Genomic DNA, 20,118 nt, shown 5'->3' with positions numbered 1-20,118 from the left:
AAAAAAATGACCTAATTACCTCCCTCCCAAGACAAATTTAAAAAGATATGGTCAGGTCCTTCTCAAGCTTGAAGTCTAGTGGGGGATATGGGCAATAAACACAACATTTAGTGATATATAATAAAATATTTGATAAGTATTATAAAGATAAACATTTAGAAATAAATTGGAGGTGAGTGTACATTATTCTTCCAAGACTGTGTAATGAAGGGTAAACATGGAGACTATACTGTGTTTACAGGGGGACTGCAATCTGAGTGTCAAGGAAGAGTTATTAAGATGAAAAAGATTTCAACAAGTTTATAAACTAAAGAAACAAAAAATACACAGAAGTAAAGATACAGGAAAGAGAGGCAATAATTAATAGATCAAAGTCTAGAAAAAGCAAAGAAGCCCAATGTTTTATACAGAGGATTTGGCTTTATACAAGAGGAGGAGACCTGCTCCTCTGAAGAGAAGCGTGACCAGCTAGAAAGGAGAGTGGAAAGTTTATCTGGTGGGGTTGATATTCTTAATGAAGTAGGAGTTGATAAGGGTGGGGAAGATGACATTTAAGTAGAACAAGACTTTGGGAAAAAATATAAAAGTAAGTAGCTATTTAAAAGCAAAGGACTACTTTTTTTTTTTTTTTAAATAAGCAGAGAGCTTGCAGATGCATATAAGCTGAACATGTTTTATGACCTCTGATTCATGGGCAAAGCCATGTGGTCATCATTCCTGAGCCTACATTAAAGTGACACATGCCAGTACCTCTTACAATTGAGTTGTAGGCCATGTGATCGCATTCTGGTGAATAGAAGGTACAGAAGTAACGTACAATACTTCCAGGCTTGGCCCTTAAATATCCTACATGACTCTCTAGCCCTTAGGAAACACAACTTCCAGATATGGGATCTTAGAACCGTCACCTAGAAAAGAGCTACCGGGAAAGCTACAATTATTCAATTTAGCTGTGTTGTGAATGAGAAATCAGTTCTTTTTTGGCTGAAATCACTGAGATTTCTTGTTGTATTTTCCAATGTCATATAATTTAGCTTATTCTGACTAATATAATCACTGTTAAGATGTTGTATTAATTGATTCATAACATAGTAATTCAACAATTATTATTATTCTTCATTATTATTATTTGCTGTGTAGTTGTTAATTCTGCTGTTTTATTTTATCAGGAATGTGTTTAACACGGCACTGCTGTGTTTATTACTTGAATGTCTTGACATTTCTTTTAGAAAACAATGGACAAAGGTCTGAAGCATAGGATTTAGGCAGATAAAAGTAACACTGCTTAAAAGCACAATTTGTCCTGTTTATAAGATCTGACACTCAACTACTGGGACCCATTTCCCAACCTATTTCTTTGCTTTCAAGATCAAATTGCCCCTCTCTACCTGTTCCTCAGAACATAGGTCTCCTCAAAGAGGCAGGTATTGACTGGCAAAGACAAAAAGATAAAATACTTCGATTTCTTCCAATAATAACTAAACCTTCCAATTATATCTGACAGAATGGAACATGTAATGTGAAGTCTTTCAGAATCCTGGAGTCCAAGATTATAGAACTTAAGGGCCATCTACTTTAGCCCTTATTCCTTTACATCTAAGAATTTTCCCGACCCTGTTTTTCTCTCTCCTGAATGAAGACCTCAAGATCCTCTGCTCCCCCTTCTACCACAGCTGGAGGATTCCCAGTATTCTCAGTGTATTTAAATGCACTGCCAGGATTGTAACAGCACAGGTTTGTGGTCAGGCAAATGAGTTCTTGAAACCCATTTCTGATCAATTTTTCCTTTATGATTTGAAGATATTCCTAAAAATAAGAGCTTGTAATCTTTGTAACCTTGGAAAATTATTTAACCTGTTTAAACTTCATTTCCTCATCTATAGAACAATAGTATTCCCATTCTCATCCCTGGTGGGAGTGAAAAGTATGTTAACTAATATATGTAACATACTTTGCACAGACTTTGATATAGTCTTAAAGATTAGTTGAAATTAAAGAAAAGGTAGTTATCATAATTGAGTACCTAATATGTGCTGAACATATTTCTTTTTACAGATTATCTCTAATCCTTAAAAGAATGTTGTCAAATAGAAATTTTTGTAACGATAGAAATGTCCTCTATCTGTTTGGTCCAAAAGGACAGCCACCAGCATATGTGGCTACTGAGTACTTCAAATGTGGCCAGCCCACCTGAGGGATTGATTTTTAATGCCATTTAGTTTCAAATAATTTAAATTTCAATGGCAATATGTGGTTAGTAGCTACTAAGCTGGCCAACACAGCCTTAGAACAACCATTAAAAACAGACATCAGCTTCCTTTTATAAAATAGAAAATGGTGTCATAAACATTGGGTAAATTCTTTAGGGTTATTCAGCCAGCAAAGAAATGAGCTGAGATATGATTTTGACTATTCCTTGGCCATCTTTCCTTCCCTTCACCTTATTGTTTCTGAGGATTTTATCATTTGTGTATATTCAGTTCCCTCACATGCAACACTTTTGCATTTATTTCAAACAGACTTCCCCAAGTCTATAACCATGGAATCCAGGAGAAGTCTGGGAAGTAGCTTAGTTAAATTTCTTTCTCTCTAAGCCAGGAATATTTTCTTTATTTTCTGCTAGGTGACCTTCAACCTCTTCCCAAATACTACCAGTGTCTGGTGGCTTGTGACCTCACTGTGTCACCTGTGCTGTTATTATAAAGTGCTTCCTTATCCTGTATTAAACTGCAACTTGATCCCAAGTGTCATGAGATAAATGGAGAAGATCAGATGGAGCAACTTAAACAGTGTCTTCTCAGCCCGTCAAAGTCACAGTCCAATGATCAAAGGCTTGTATAAGCCAGTCTTATATTGTGGGTTCTGAGAAGGATACAATGGGAAAGAGGTGATGAGTGGGGCAGCTGTCAGGCCCACTGGCAGGCCAACCCTGGAAATTTATGCTGATGGTATGTGCTGATGCAAGGACATTTTGTCAGAGCAGAAATCACTCACTCATGTGAATGTGTTCCTGTTATGACTAACACATTTGGCAGAAAACAGATTCACAGGCTTATGTGAGTAGAGAGTTGAGGGAGTGAGCAGAGGAGGTTGAAGCTGGAAAAATAATTGTATAGTTGATCCAATACAAGAACTAGCACATTCCTTTTAACTTGGAGGGTACTGCTTCCATTAGGGTTCTGCCAGAGGGCATTTGGGACGTTCAGTGGAAAGAGTTCAGGCACCACTGGCAGAAAGTTCAGCTCTGCCCGACACTTCCAGATTTCCAAGCCCAGTTTTTTCTTTTTATCATAGCTGTTTCAAACCTTGCTGTTTCTTCCCATACTTGGGTGCATTGTCATCTTACTCCATCATATTTAACGTACGCTGTTTTCTCTGCATTAAAGAGAGATTAGAAGCCCTTCAAGTATCTGTCACTAAACTTATAAACTCACCCTCCTAGGTGTTTCTTCTTCCTTCTTGTTAAAATGCTGATGTTTACCCATTTCTCCGTAAGAGCAATCCCTCCGCCTCTCAGGGGCCCCGCTGTGTTGATTTGACATCCTTTACTTGTGTCTTCAACGTTTCCCCCTTTGTGTACACATTCCACCAGGCTTTGAACCTGCTCAAGCCTTTCTCATTTGACTCACACACATACCTCAAAACTTTCTCAATCACCTGTCTCCCTCCAGTTATTACCCCATTTCTTTTCATTTTCACATTAATCTTCTCAGGTGTGTCACCCAAACTGGCTGTCTCTATGACCTCCTTTCACACTCATTCTTCAACCGAATGCAGCTTAGATTTAATGCCATCATTCTACTGAACTATTCTCACTAAAGCCACCAAACACCAGTGCGAAACAGCATTTTTGGTCCTATTTCTGAAAGAACTCCCAGAGGAAGTATATCATATTTACTACATTTTCCTCTAGGAAATGTTCACCTCTGTGACCCCACACACTCTTTTTTCACTTTTGTCTTCCTGGCTGTTCCTCTTGAATCTTCTCTGTGAGATACTTATCTAACTATACCTAATCTCAGGACAGGAAGAGATCTTGTTTCAGTCTGCCTTATAAGTGCTGTTTCTGCATGGGACTCTATTCTTCACACTTTTCCCCCACCCTTTCCTCTATTCATCCTATTCTTAAGGCTTCAATTACTATTTCAAGCTTTCTGTGTTAACATCTTTTACATCTAGATCCAATCTAATCCTTATTGAGTTCCAAGTCCATAAATCAAATTGTTAGTGGACATCTAATATTTAAATGTCTAAAAGGAAACTCATTACCTTTGAACCATCAGAAAATAATCTCACTTTCTGCCCAATTTCCCAAGCTTAAAATGTAGGAAAGATCTTCCTCTTTATTTTCTTTCTCATATCTAGTTAATTAGTCACTGAATTCTCTTGATTTTATTTCTCAAGTATTCCATACAGCTCCTTTTTGTTTCCAATTTCAACATTAGTCTAGACTAGTGTCATCATTCCTCATCTGGTCTACCTTAACCATCTACCAAGTTTTTTTGTTCTCTTTATTCTCTCTTGCTCTCATCCAATCCAATCTCCACATTGTTTTTAGAGTGATATAATTTTTTAAAATAAAGTTCAGCATACCATTCCATCCATAAACTACTCGAATGACTTCCCATTGCCCTAATGTACAATTCAAACTTGTTGACTAGTCTTAAATGGAGGTCTAAAATCTATCTCCTATTTCATGATAGCCAACTCCTATCTTTATCTTACATGTACTCTAACTTCTAAGGTTCCAAATATCTTTACATCCCTCTATCACAGGTTAGCTCTAATTCTCTAAGCTCTGGTCACTTTGAAGAGAAGATCACTCTTAACACAAAAGATATTTGTTTCAATAAGAAAATCATAGAACTCAATAATTCTAGGTTCCTAGGTCCCTAGGCAACACCTCAATTTATTATTCTCTTTATTCCATTGGTGTACAGTTCATGAGGTCACGTATTTCTTCCTTGAAATCAAACATAACAGGCAACTTTGAATCTGGTGCTCTAGCAATGAGGTAACACATAGATATCCTTGACTCTGGAAACACTAATGTGTTTCTCAGAGGAAATTTTTTTAAACTTTTTTTTTTTTATTGAGTTATAGTCATTTTACAATGTTGTGTCAAATTCCAGTAGAGCATGATTTTTCAGTTATACATGAACATACATACATTCATTGTCACATTTTCTTTCACTGTGTGCCACCACAGATACTGTATATATTTCCCTGTGCTACACAGTACAATCTTGTTTATCTATTCTACATTTTGAAATCCCAGTCTGTCCTGTCCCATCCCCCGTCCCCCTGGCAACCACAAGTTTGTATTCTATGTCTATGAGTATGTTTCTGTTTTGTATTTTTTTTTTTTTTTTTTTTTTTTAGATTCCACATATGAGTGATCTCATATGGTATTCCTCTCTCTCCCTCTGGCTTACTTTACCCAGAATGACACTCTCCAGGAACATCCATGTTGCTGCAAATGGTGTTATGTTGTCAGTTTTTATGGCTGCATAGTATTCCATTGTATGAATACACCACATCTTCTTTATCCAGTACTCTCAGAGGAAATTTTATAGCATTGGCAGAACAGAAAGCTGCTCACTCAAAATGGCACCTCACCACTTACTCACTGGACAAACTGAATATGGAAACTCCAAATGCTAGGCAGGAAAGAGAAAGTGATGGTGCTAGCCACTGGCTGGGTTCCAGGCAGGGGATTAAAAATCTGACTTTGGCTATTGATGTTACCATTGGTAATATCAGTTGCCATAGAGAAGAGGAAGTTCAGATGACCAAAGAAGAGAAGAGACCAGGAGACCAGTACACCCTTGGCTGTTATCGCTTGCCGACCTATTTGCTAATCTCTTGCATCATTTCCTTGACAATCAAGGCCACACAAATGTGAAACAGAGTTGAGGTTTTTTACCGCATCATACTGTTCCCCATCAGATAAGGGTTTTAATGAGTTGTTTCTTCCCTTTGTGAGTATATCCTATAATTGATATTGGCAGGGAATTTGCAAGGAAGAGCTCAAAACAAAACAAACAAATAAACAACAACAAGAAAAAAACAGACTAGGTACAATAAATTTAAAGACAGTTTAGGTGAACTAGTGTTATAAAGAAGAAATTCCTTTTATTTTGTAATCTGTGCATTCTGAAAGTCTGCAACCACTTGAAACAGACATAAATAGCAAGCATAGTGCAGCTGAAGAACAGTACCTAAGAAATTCCTCTGAACCTAGATATTGCTGATTTAAGAATGTTTGGATATGTCATTGTAACTAAGGGATGGACTCTCAGGAGGAATCTGTATTTCAAGGAAGAGACTTTAGTAAGTACCTGAAGGAAAAGAGAACAACAGGCATGGTAGGTGAATTCACCTTACCCCAACCCCATGAACTCACCCCAGATGTCTTTGGAAAGGCAGTACAGTACAGTGGTTATAAATGGGGGCCCTGCAGTCAACGTGCCTGGGTACCAAACTGAGTTCAGTCACTTGCAGTTGTAAGACCCTGGGCAAGTAGCTTCCTGTCTCTGAATTTTGTTCCTTATCCATTAAATACAGAAAATGTATCATAGGGGCAATGCAGGGCTGAAACGAAATCTTCCATGTTTTGAGTGTAGCACAGAGCTTGCAACAGAATATGCGCATAATGCAAATTAGCAATTAGTATTAGGGATTATGGAGAGAGATACTTCAAGCACAGACCAAAGAAGTGGTTCCTGAGAAAGTCCCTATGAGGTTGAGGCATGGGTAGCTCTGGCTTTGGTACTAGGGTATCATGTTTGTGCAATGAGGATCTTCAAACTCTGCTCCAGGAAATGTAGCTTGAGTCTAGTAACACAGAGGGAGGCATTGCTAGAAATTCCAAGAGAAGCCCCTGTCCTAAGGTAGACTATGGTGTTCTCTCAGAGACCCCTGTGCACACTGGCAGGGATGAGCACTCTGAACACTGACAAGCGGGAAGGAGAGAAGGAAGCAGATTAGTGGGCACCTCTCTTGACTCCCTGGGTGGTTTGGGGGCCATTAAAGTTCCTGCATAAGCCACTGTGGTGAGAATCAAAGGATCTCAGTTATTAGTAAAGTGACGCCACTTATCCCCCCAAGGTGACAAGTTTCCCAGAGAACCGGGGGTAGACGTCTTAGCATGTTGTGTTGTCCTCTCTACCAGATGATTCCGTGTTTTCAGATGAGATTTCTGAATCAGAAGTCTGTTTATTCCCTTATATCAAAACCTCGTTAATGTAGCAGACACATTCTTCTTAATCTAACCCCAAGTCTGCCTTTATAGCTTTATATTCTGACACTTCATCCACACAATCTATGTTCCAGCCGCATATACACAAAGTGCAATTCTCAGGAGCTGTTTTGCTTTCCTGCATCCCTCTCTAAGGTCTCTGCAGATGGTATGTTTCTTTTTGGAATGCTTAATCTCTCCCCATGCTTTGGACTTCAATTCAGGAAGGACTCAGCACAGAAAAGAATTCTTTCTACCAACTACTTTGACCTTTACATCAAAGCAGCTGGATCAAGAGCTTTCTCCTCTGTTGCCATCTATTACATGTACAAACTATGTTGTACTTAGAACTTACTTCCTCGCGAACAAGTTTTTTTCATGCTCATGCACTCTGTCTCAGAAATTTTGTACTTGCAATTTCTTCTGGTTGAATGGCATTACTCCAGATGCTCCATATGGCTGCCTCCTTTTCACCACTCAGGTTTCAGGTGAATTGTTACTTTTGTAGAAAAGTCTTTCATCATTTAAAATAAAGCAGACCTGACTCACACTCAGTTACTCTTAACTACTGTCTCTCCCCTTACCTTATTGTACCTGTACCTGGTATCATCTTATTTATTTGGTGACCAATTTATTGTCTCCCCCTCACCAAAAGTAAGGTGCTTTAAGGGCAATGACGGTCACTTCTATTTGTTGCTGTACCTCTGGCACCTTGATAGGGCCTAATGCATAGTAACTGCTCAATAAACATTTGTTGACTAACTGACTGTTCTCTCCAATAGACAGTGAACCTTTAGGAGGGAAGCTGTGCATTTCCACACTCAGAACCTAGTACAAGGCCTGGCAATGTTATGAGCTACACTATATATTGATCAAATGCATGACACTTTTAATTAGCCAATCAAGAACTGATTATACATTGAGAGGTCAAGAAGCCAAGTAATTCTAGGGAGTTTAATTACTGGGGAGGGTATTCAGTAGAGACAGGCTAGAAGACAGCAAAGAATTGATTAAGATACAAAGAAAGGAAACCCACTGCTTTGTGCAAATAGTGCAGGCTCAACATATGTTCATAACACTGACTTACCAAAATGGGTTTTATACTTCAACACTAATTCTCTTTTCAAAAAATATCACTTGAAACCTGCCATAGAATCACCTGCTGCTTCATTCAAGTGGGGGGGTGAGTTGCTCTGTGACAGGTGTCAGACAACATGCTAATAGCCAAGTCTATTCAAGGCACAATGTCGACTTCCGGGATCGCTTTCTTTTTCTCCCCTGCCCCACCCCCCACTTCAGGAAAAGCATGCTACTCTCCTGAGAGCATCACAATGGCAGTCCACAAATGTACCCTCTTCCTCTGAGAGAGACTAACTGTAGGGGAAAAGATAATTACGTAGTTCCTTTATCTCCAAATTATTTGTAATAAAATCTGAAATCACACCACAAGGTCTTTCATGAGGATGTCATAAATTAAGATGCATCGGTGTATCTAGTGCATCTGTTCCGTTCTCTGGTCCTTTGTCTTCTGCAAAGAGCACACCAACCTCAATACCCAGCAGACAGCATTTACGCAAATGATGTCGTGGTCTATAGCATTAATATTCAGTGATTGTCTGTCATAGACACCTTACTGTACATCTGTTATGCAAATGTATGTTAATTCCGACTCACTGACAGCTGCCTAGCTTCCCTCCCTAAAATGATCTTTTCCATTTTGAAGTTTGCAATCTGTTCCCCAAAATGTTAATCCAACAATTAGCTGAAATTGCTAAACAGAAATTGTACATGTTCAGTCTAAAATAGAAGGTGGCATTTTAAAATAGATGGTGAACCTTCTTCCCACGTCGTGTAGTTTAGATGTGCTTCCACACAGTGTAAACACTGATCTCTGCACAGCTTGGCTTGGGGCAAGTGGTGGGTTTGCCTACCCTAGTCCCAGGAGTTTGACAAGAAGGAATGGGATCACCATCCTTGTCATTCAAGGGACTTTGTCTTCAAAGATGCTTTTAGTGATGCACAGAGTTTCTTTCCATGTCTGAAATGTCTCTGTTTTCTCCACCAAAATGATTATTATCAAGCACTTGGATATTAATAAATGAATAAAGTGATGAATGATTGAGGAAAGAGATCTAAGAGCACATCCCATGTGACACAGAACCCAGTAGACACTCTCTCTGCACATGTTTGATGGATGTTAAATAGAGGATGCTTCCATATTTACTACCTCTATGCATTTTGAGGGATAGCTGAAGGGTTTTGGAGCAATAACAGAATAATCTGCTAATACTTTGAAAGGGATTATGGTGCTTAAGAGTATAAAAAAGACAAATTACATGAACATTTATTGAAAACCTACCAAGGCTAAGTAAGTACTTATATTGTACCACTATTGCTAGTCAACATGTTGGCCACATGAGTTAACTTTTAACAACATTCTTGGGAGGTAGATATCATTATACAGCTCATTTTAATAGTGATCAAAGTGAGGAATGATGTCTACAAATCCATATCACTACCATGACCTTCACCCAGTTTTTTTTTTTTCTGATTTTCTGTATGAGGAAGAACACAGACTAATGGAGAACTACAGAATGTGTGCAGTGAAGCAGAAGTCACAAGCGTCTTCTTTAATGAAGAGGCTATTTCTGACTCTCCTCAATGGATATCTGATGGTTAGCCTTCTGGAACACCGACAGCCCAACTAAGGGAAATGGACTTGAATCCACTCTGCTCCAGTAATCCTGAGAACTCAGTTTCTTCAAGGATATTTGCAGATGGGATTCCTCTCTCACCATTGAGAGTCAATTTCTAAATTGATGGTGCTAAACCAGATGATTCCAATGTTCAACCCTAGTCTAACATTTTTTCTTTGTAATTTATTTCTACGTTAGTAATGAGACAATGGTTGGATAAAATATATTAAAGATATCTAGGATATATGATATCTAGGATATATGATAACTATGAGGCACTATCTAATCAATTTCTAGTATCATATATATGAAAACAGACATAAAGAGGTTAACTATTCTGTCCAAATTTATATAGGTAGGAAGTGGAATAACTGAGATTTGATCCTAGACTGAATCTCTTACTTCCTTTTCATAGTGCCACCCTATATACTATCTTCACCAACTACACTTCAATTAAGAAAAAGAAGAGGAGAAGATTATAATAAATTGTTAATGTATCTGCTTAATGTTAGGTGGCGTGATACATTTTTGCACGTGTGCTGTCTTGACCCAATTTGGAGGTCCAGACTAGGGGCTGGACAGTTCTTCTTATTGAGCATCCAATTAAGCACCATATCCTCTTTCTTTATCAGGATCTCATACTTCAGACCATGATACACCTTCCTTAATTGTCTTGGTCCAAGTACAGGGTAACAGAGGACCTGCTGAACCCCCCCAGGGCCTTCTGAAATGACTCACATTAGCTAACCCTAAGCCTACTTGCCCTGCCTTGCTCTTTGCTTCCTGAAGGAACCACAGTAAAGATGCTTGCTCCCGGTTTATCTCTCTGCCTGCCTTGTGAATGACCCTGGTGATCCCCCATGTGGTCCTACATACTGTGTCCTGTTTTCTCCAGGGAAGGGTAAATAAATAAAACTGTAAACTACTTTTTAATTTCTCTCTTTCGATCTACATCTATCCTCACCACACCTCACTCAAGGTAACGTGGTTAAAATAGGTAGTAGGAGATTTAGGGATTAACAATTCACCCAACATGATTCACTGCAACTCAGTCAGGAGCTCTGAAAGACTGCCACATCTGACCTCATGGTCAGTGAGGAGAATCTCTCCTAGCCTTATTTTGCTGACCTGTGAAGAGATGGGAATAATTTCCATCTCAAAAGAGTTGATGTGCATTTCCAATGAAAGAACACATGATACAAAAGCTTAGCACTATGCTTGCCTCATATTAGGTGCTCAAAAAGCATGCTAAAGGAAGAAAAAGGGGCACATATCCTGTCTCAAAAATTATAATTAAATATATATATATATATATTTGCATGTATGTATATATCTCTTTTTTGCATTTTACAAAGAACTTTCCTAGACATTATCTCATTTGATCCCCTAAACTCCCTGCTGAAACAAAAGAGCAGTTTCAATGAAGTCCATTTTACAGATAGAGAAACGGAGGCATGAGATAATTTATTGTGTTGTCTGAGATTTCTTGCTTGAACCAAAAATCCAAACCAAACCAAAATTAAAACCAAAATAAAGCAAGAAACACCTCATATTACTCAAAAGAAATTTTAGTGGTCATTCATCTAAGCCATGTTGCATTTTTGGTGGAAGTGAGCAGTACTGGTTACTAGACACAACTCTGCAGAGGTCCAGAAAACAAGGTTAAGGTCACAGTTCTGCATTTCTATGGGAAACTGTTGTCTCCTTCTTTACACTTTGCAACAATTTATGACAATGAAGTGATTGTATTCATCACTTGTATCTTTTTATTTTGTTTTGTAACGAATACATTATTTTATAAAACATATTCTGTGACCTTCACAGTTAAGGATTTGGAGGTGTTTTTGTTTGTTTGTTTGTTTGTTTTGGTCTTACTATTTATTTTGCTCCTCTCCTCCTCTGAGTTTCTGACCAAAGCTTTTATACAAACCATTAATAAGCTAGATGATAAAGTGCATAGAACTGATAGCTGGGATTCGATTTCATGATTCAAGGCTCCATACGTAATGAAATGCAAGAATAGTATCTGGAAGTAGAATCTATTCCTTTATACCTACTCCTCAGTAGATAGAAATGTCTGGGCCCTGAATTAGGCTGTAGAGAAAATTTACCTTCACTAGGAGCAAAATCCTACCCAGTTCAGTTTACCACAGGTAAGAATGAAGACCACATGTAGGTATTGATGGTTAAGGCTCATGAATAAAACACGCTTCAGTAAATGTCCCACATTTATAAATTAGCACCTTTACCTCACTTAGAAGAATCTGCTAAAGGGAAGAGTGCAGAGAGGCAAAAACATGGGGAGAAGGGCAGAAGTTTCCCTCCAGAAGAGACGTGGGAAAGGTCTCTATTCCATGCATTCATGAGAATCTGCTGAGGCAGGCTAAGTAGAAATTATTATCCCCACTTTATAGTTGAACGAAATTTAGACCCAGGGAAATTTTACTACTTTCCTAGAATATTCTTATTGGAAAGAGTCACAGCCAAGCCTCAAAGCCGCTTTTCCTGACTCCTGCTTCACAGGTTTTTCCACCGGCCCAGATGGTGTCTACAGATTTGGCTCTCACTTTCAAGCTTCACTGACCCTGGATGATAAATGAAGATTTGCTCTGGGTAGCTGAGCCCAGGCTGAGGTGCAGGTGCCAGACTCACTGTGGGCATTCCACTCACTCTTGCTGCTGTTCAGTGGACCTTCCCAATACACTGCCTACACTGGAATTGTGATTTATCCCAGAGACAAAGGACAAGCAGTATCCGTTCTCTGAAGAAGCTCTCAGAAGGTAAGATCCCGCGGCACCCAACTGATGTGATTGCTCGACTGACTTGGGTAGCACGCTGGAGTCCTTGGGATGAGGGAGTTGCTAGGAGGAGAATACCAGATGGAAGGACCCAGCAAAAGCATCCACGACACAGACTTAACAGTGTAATATCTGTCCCCGTTGTGGAATTGACCTCCCCTTCCTTTTCTTTGGCATCAATTTGGGAAATTAATTTTTTTTTATAATTTTACATTTCACTACTAATCTTTTTATTTGATGCCTTTGAGGATAATCGTTAGTTGGCTAATCAGAAAGGTCAGTTAAATTGAAGAATTGATGAAGACATTACACATACCTACCTTAAATACTTTATTTTAGCTTAGCATGCACTCATTCAGCAAAGTTTTGATGTAAAGGCAAGGTCTTTGACTTAAATACTGCTCTTCTGATTGGATTTCTACATTGTATTTCCTACATAAACCTTATTCTTGAAGCATGCTTTAAGAATTCCGGTTTCATTTTCCTTAAAATGGGATAAGATTTAAACACATTTGTGAGATAATATGAATTCAGATTCTTACTATATTAATACTATTTCTTTTCCATTTTTAATGTAGTATTGCCACAAATTAATCTGGTAACTTTTTAGTGACTTTCCATTATCCATTCTATGCAAAACATTAAATTAACTTGATTTTAATAGAATTAGGCAGAACAAACTTGTTGTAGGTAAAATAATGTCGGGTGGAATTTATAAGTCTTTGAAAGAATTAGCTTCACCACTTTATAGCAGAGCATGCTTCAGCAAGGTGTTTTATCTCACTAAACCTAAGTTTTTAGTGACAATGACAATGATGAGTAACTACCTTGCCAAGCTATTATGCAGCTTCAATGAGTTGATGCTTGTGAAAGAATCTGGATGGTTGAAAGGCAAAAATTATAAGAAAATGTGGGAGAAAAAGGGGACAATACAGGAAGCTGCAAATGGGGCATGAGGATGACTGTCCCTCTCTGCAGATTTCATTCTTGCCACCAGTTAGGAAGCCAGAGCTATAGACATGGATATCACTAAATAGCCATATAATTAATGCATGCTGAATATCAATGAGTGCTGCAGATGGTCCACGTCTAAAACTTCAATAACATGAAGTCTTGGGCCACAGGGCAGAGTGAAGTCAGTGTGCCCTATCAGGAACCAATTTCTTCATGTAAGTTTACCAGAAAGAGTAATCAGTATTATAGATCAAAAACAAATCAGTGGAGGCTTCCTAAAAGAGAGAATCCCTAACTCTGGCCATGAAGCTTAGGTAAATATGGCTGAGTTTGGAGGATTGATTGATGATACTTCAGGCAATAATAAGAAAGCCAAACAAGGAAACTGCACCATGTGTCTCGTGGAAAATCACTAAACACAATCATGATAGTGCTCCTGTGAAGCTTTTCCTTTCCCTCATCCTTTCTGTGCAAAGTCAGACCTTGATTTAATCTATTTATCCCCCAGCTCTCCATGGGGTGTAAACAAACACAAGTCTGATTCACAGAGCTGTTTGTTTTTCCGGCATAAGAGACTGCTGTGGAGAATAAAATGAATTCAGAAACATTTATAGAACTGTTTAGAGGTGTCATTGGCATTTCCGAGTTTTCATGCAAATTACCAAGGGCCTAATTCATCCCATGTTCCTTTGCTCAAAAGCACAGCTTGGTATCAAAGATGCAAAATAAATGAGCCTGAAAAAAGCCAGCATCTTCTCTTGCTGTCTAGTTGGAGGGATCTAGAAACAAGAAAAGGAATATTCCCAGATCCTCCTGCTAATCTTGTGTTTCAGCCTTTTGACCCAGGGAAGGCAGGTATTTGATAAATAAGATTCTACTATTCAAAGAAGCAGAAAATTTTCTTCAGTGATTGTTCCCACAGGTCCCAGGTCTGAGAAACTCTAATTTTTCCTGTCCCCAAATCTTTGATAGTTTTAAGTAAGTCACAGGAGAAACCCATGAGCCCACAGAAAATTGTGAAATTCATAGAAGTCATCTTTGGAGACTTCATCCTCCACATTTCACGCATTCTACCATCATGCCACCTAGAAGCCGTTTTTAACTGATTTCTTTCTACAAAATCAGGCTGTTATGAAAAGATGTATATCAGTGAGCTTGCTGTTTTTTTTGTTTTTTGTTTTTTTTCCTTTATTAAAGATATTTTCATTTGACTTTGGCACCAAAGGTATTTTGGGAAAGGTATTTTGTCAGGGAAGTCAGAAGGTCATCCCAGATCTTCTGATGTCATAGTGTTTACCACACTAGCTCTTCCTGGAAAGATGTTGAGTTTTGTTTTTGCCCAAAGCATATATTTTGAATTATACAGTTAGGGGACAATGGATACAACTAGGTGTGTGCTCAAAGGTTATTAACCAAGGAATTGAAAAAAAGAGAGATCATGCCAATAATCACAAGAGTAGCTACCAGGACTTGAGGAATTTCTCTGTGCCAGATGAATTACATACATCATTTCCACCAAGTCCTTCCTGAAATATGCTCTGAGGACTATTGCTAATAATTACTAAATATTACTATGGTCTTGACCCTTGGAGAGTAGGTCATTGTTATGGAGAACACTCTACACATATTTCCCAATGATGACTCTCTCTCCTCTTGCCAGAGCCACATGGCAGGCTGCAGTTTTCACTGTTAGGACCTGTTGGGATTCCTAGAGGTAAAACCCTCAATGGAAATTGTGGCTTTCCTCCTAAATCTGTGGTACCCCAAGAGTTTCTCTTTCATGTTAATCCATAATCAGACCCCAGCAATTAGACAAAATCACTACTGAAGTTTCCTCACCAGCTTATAGCTCCAGTGGCTTTTGCTCCAGGTAAGCAGATCTCACCTGTGAATCTCTGCATTAGTATGTCTCTCCAGATTTTAAGGTGGTAGCATGCTCTGTGACTTCAATTCAATGATGGGTTCAAGAAACTTCATTGATATTCACTCTTTAGCTTTTCCTTGTTTTAAGAATGGAAGTGAGAATTTCCAAAGCTCTTTACTTGTTGGAGCTGAAACCACATGTTCTTCCCTGAATTTTTCAAGGATATTTTCACTGAATATAGAATTCAGTTTTTTTTTCTTTGTCTTTCAAATACATCACTCCATTACCTTCCTGCTTACATGATTTCTAATGAGAAGTCTGCCGTAATTCTTATAAATGTTTCTCTTTCCGTAATTTGTCTTATTTATTTTTTTCTGGCTGCCTTCAAGATTTTCTTTTTGTCTTTGGATGTAAACAAAATGATTAATGTAGAACTATGTGTAGTTTTATTGCTGTTTATTCCACTTCATGTTGTCTGATACTGAATTTATGGTTTGGTATGTTTTTGCTCCTTTTGGAAAATTCTCAGTCATTATTTCTTCAAGTACCTCTTCTCTTTCTTCTCCATATTTTATTCTAGTTCCATATATGTTAGATCATTTAATTTTGCCTCTCATATCTCTGATGCTCTGTTCTATTTTTTTCTCAATTTTTTTTTCCTCTTTGCATTTAAGTTTGGATAATTTCTATTAATCTATTTTAAGATGACTGATTCTTTCCTTGATTGTGTTAATCTACTGGTAAGCCCATTGCAGGTATTCTCCATATTTGACACAGAGTTTTTGCTTATATTTTTAGATCACAATTTTATTGTTTTGTCTTATGGCTTCTGTCTCTAATGACATTACTTATCTCATCTTGTGTTTTGTCATTTATTTTTTTTTCCAATAGAAGATTTCACATGTTAATCATAATTATTTTAAATTGTTTTATTTGCTAATCCTAATATCTATGAATATGTCAGTCTGGTTTTTGCTTGTGGACTACGTGCATTCAACTTCTGTGTAATTCTTTCTTTTTAAAGTCTGGCGTATTGTGTAGGGTAATAGGTACTGACATCAATAATATTTATGCTTGTAGATAATCATGCCTTTCCCCACCCCAGCTCTTTAATACAATGATTTGGTCTAATCTACTCAGAAATTGGACTGGATTTGAAGTTTTCTAACCATTCGGTTTTGGATCTCCCCACATGCCCCCAGGTCTTTCATTGACTCTGCTCCCCTGAGAAAATCTGTCTCTTGTAGCAATCCTTGTAGCAATATTCCAATGTTGTTTTTATTCAGTGCTAGTTAGTATGTAGGAGGGGCTCCTGGGGGCATTATTTGATGTTTTAATTAAGCTTTAGTCTTGGGCACTGTGAACTTGGGCCTTGGAGTATGGAATTTACAATTATCCCTTTCTTCCTCTAGAAGTAAAGTGGATCTTCCATTTGTTCTTCCTTATTTCCCTCCTCCAGCTGCACTGGGTTTCAACCAATGCCCTCGGGCTTAAGTTTGGTTGCTTTTCCTTATGCAGGTCAAGTGTTTTGTTTCAAGGGGAGATAGTGGATTTGGGACTGGGCGGAGTATCAGCAGTAACTCCTGTTTCTCTCCTTTAGCCAGTACTATGGAGATGGTTTTCTTGAGATTCTCTCATATATTCCCTGTGAGCACCTGATGGGAAAGCCTGGGAGAGTGTACAAACATCGCTGTCTGTGTCCCATAGTAGCTTCATACTGTCACTAATCTATACTTAGCCTGTAGCTATTAATTAAAATTTACTAGTTGACTCTTCTTGCCAACTTAAATGGCAATCAGTGGCTATGTAAATGGTAAGTAAATGCTTAAATCTTGCTTTTAATTATTGATGTATCCTCTATACATATTTTAGGTTAATTATTTGCCCTTGTGACCTCAGTTCTCAGATAAATGTAAAACAGACAAACAAACAAACAAAAAAAGTTTTGCCCAGCTGGTTTTCTTGTAAGGGTAGGAAAGACACTCATTCTAACTGTATCTCTTAAGAGCTGAAACTGCTGGCCACTCACACTGGTTTTGACTTTAACCCTAAAATTTGATTTTTCTTTTCTGTATTCAATCTACTAGGTTTTATTCCCTTGCCCTTATAATAGCTAGTAGGTCCCTTAACCCAGACCCTTGGTTGCTTATATGCCTCAGCTACTCCCAAAGCAGAGTGAAGACCCTCAGACTTTTTGTGAATCTATTTTCTTTTTGGCATCTATACTTTGTATGTTATGTCCATGGCTCACCTTGCCTTCTGGGCTAAACTTTCATAATTCCATAAAATTTGTTCCATAAATACTGTCTTCCAAGAGTTAGTGCAAAGCAGAGCACAGAAATTAAGTCGACATAGTTCTCAATTCTAAGGAAGGCACATTCTAATCAATGATATAATGTATACATACACCTGACATAGATAACTTAGCATACAAGGCACAGATGAGAGAAACAAAGAATGTTATAGGAACCAAGTTTTATAAGTATATAACAAAATATGTGCTTTAAAATATTTACATGTACACCTGTATTTTAAATAAATATATGAAATACACCATGACAATATAATATTGACGTCAAATATATTAATATAAAATATACTGTATTTATGTTAAAATTTTATATCGTTACCTTTTTTTAAATTTGATCATGCAAGTGTGATTTTTCCCATTTGTTCCATGCAGAGTGCTGGCGAGGACATCCGAGACTCCTTACAGAGGCAAATCTGCGCCAGAAACTAATTGAACACTGTATGCTTAGAGCAAAGTTATTCTGAAACTTAGCTGTGATTATGTAAGAGAACTCTGGGACAGAAAAGAAGCTCAAAGGGCAGTGCACTTTGAAAAAAAAACTAGTTTAAAAGTGTTCCCCAGAATACTTTTAATTCCTGTGAGATTGCAAGTGAGATAGGAGGGAGGAGAGAGCGCAGTGCATTTGTTATTTTTAATGCCTAAGCACAGACTTTTGATTTTTCTAAAGAAATCTTCCCAAAGAGGGGAGGAGATTTCCAGCAGCCTTGGACATAATGGAAAGGCTATTCTTGGAAATGCATTCTAGAGCCAGGCTGGTAGTATTGTTGGCAGTAAGAATGATGCAACAATAGCTGCTGAAGGTTTAGAGATGCAGGAAAGCACATATTTCCATCAGAATGTAGTAGCACCAAGCCCTTCATGTCTCGCACGTGACTATTAGGCATTCTCAGAATAAATCTTCCTGGGAGTACTCATTACCTTCATAGTAGTGGTTGTACCTGGGTCTGGGAAGGGCTCAAAAATAGCTACAACTACACATAAGCGTGCTGATAAAAAAGACCCCAAATCAACATCTCAGAACTGTTATCACATGTTATATCTCCTTGTTGGACACATTTTCATATTATCTTGTACACTCCTCTTTATGTCTGGATTTTTTAATAATAAAAGTATAGACAATTCAGATTTATTTCCAGTTTCTGATTCGGCTCATATATGGAGGACATGTTTTCTGGTGAGTTGTGAATTGGTGTGAAGGAAACACATGCTCGCACAAACACATGTGCAAAAAAGAGAATGTTTAGATTAAATATCCATTCTAGTTCATCAAAAATACAAAATCTTACCAGCAATGGTGTAGCTACACAGGGCAGGAACAGATGTAGTACTAATTCAGCCTGGCTTTTCTTGGTCCCCAGAACCCTCGTTGGGGTCTTATAGTTGTCTATGTCACTCTTGCAAGGATGGGTATTACAGGAAGTGCAGAGTTCAATTTTCACATTATTGTTGCCCTTTTTATACATGACCTTACATCATGCTTCTAGACATACTTCCACTTACACTACACATGCTTCTTTTTAAGAGATGCTCTCTAATGTTGAGCATTCCTTTCTAGAACCAGGTTCTGAGTCTGCAAGTTTACATACTTATTCAGGGGAGAAAACTGGGTCAGTGCCTGACATCCCAGAATAATTTTGCCCTTCAATTTTTAGCAGTTTGAAAAGAGCCCCTTCCACAACCTTTTAAACTGAAGGCTAACAGAAAAAATGGTAGATTATTTCCCCCAAGAATTTTAAATGAGAAATTGAGTAAATGATGGTTCCATTTAAGAAGAAAAAGAAAATTAGTGGAAGAGGAGGTTTAGGAAAGGGAGAACTTAAGAATTATTTTTTGATCATATGTTTGAAAAGACTACTTGACATCCAAGGAAAGATTCCAAGTACACAGTTCTATATAACTATGGGTTGTGTAGAACCAAATTCTACTGGTTAAAGAGAGCCATTTCACAGTAGTGGCTTAAAGCTGGTCACGCATTGAGAGCATTTGCACCATGAAAATCATTAACTGTTACAGGCCAGTATTTTTTTCTCTACAAAGCAGGTAGGAGGAATATATGGTACAGAGAGCTTCAATGAAGTACAACAGAGATGTCAGACTGAAGACTGAGATTTAATAGTCATCTGTTTATAGATAGTATTTAAAAATTGGATGAAGCTACCTTGGGAGTAAACACAGAGAAGAGATAAAGTCCAGAAACTGACATCTGGTTTCCTCCAGAGTTCAGAAGTGGGGAAGATGAGAAGTGGCAGCCATTT

The 20,118-nt window shown here is 38.0% G+C and overlaps 1 long non-coding RNA gene across 1 annotated transcript in view; it reads right to left on the bottom strand.

Moving 5' to 3' along the window:
• LOC123613684 (uncharacterized) overlaps positions 1–18,666 on the bottom strand; it is an 84,154-nt gene extending 65,488 nt beyond the window's left edge. The window contains exon 1 of the long non-coding RNA XR_006721071.2: positions 18,183–18,666. This is a non-coding gene — a long non-coding RNA (uncharacterized LOC123613684). The remainder of the gene's footprint in view (positions 1–18,182) is intronic.
• Between the last annotated feature and the right edge of the window lie 1,452 nt (positions 18,667–20,118).

Source organism: Camelus bactrianus, chromosome 2 (genome assembly GCF_048773025.1).
Source record: "Camelus bactrianus isolate YW-2024 breed Bactrian camel chromosome 2, ASM4877302v1, whole genome shotgun sequence".
Lineage (NCBI taxonomy): Eukaryota > Metazoa > Chordata > Mammalia > Artiodactyla > Camelidae > Camelus > Camelus bactrianus.
Note: the sequence above shows the minus strand (reverse complement) of the source record. Positions and strands in the feature narration are given on the sequence as shown.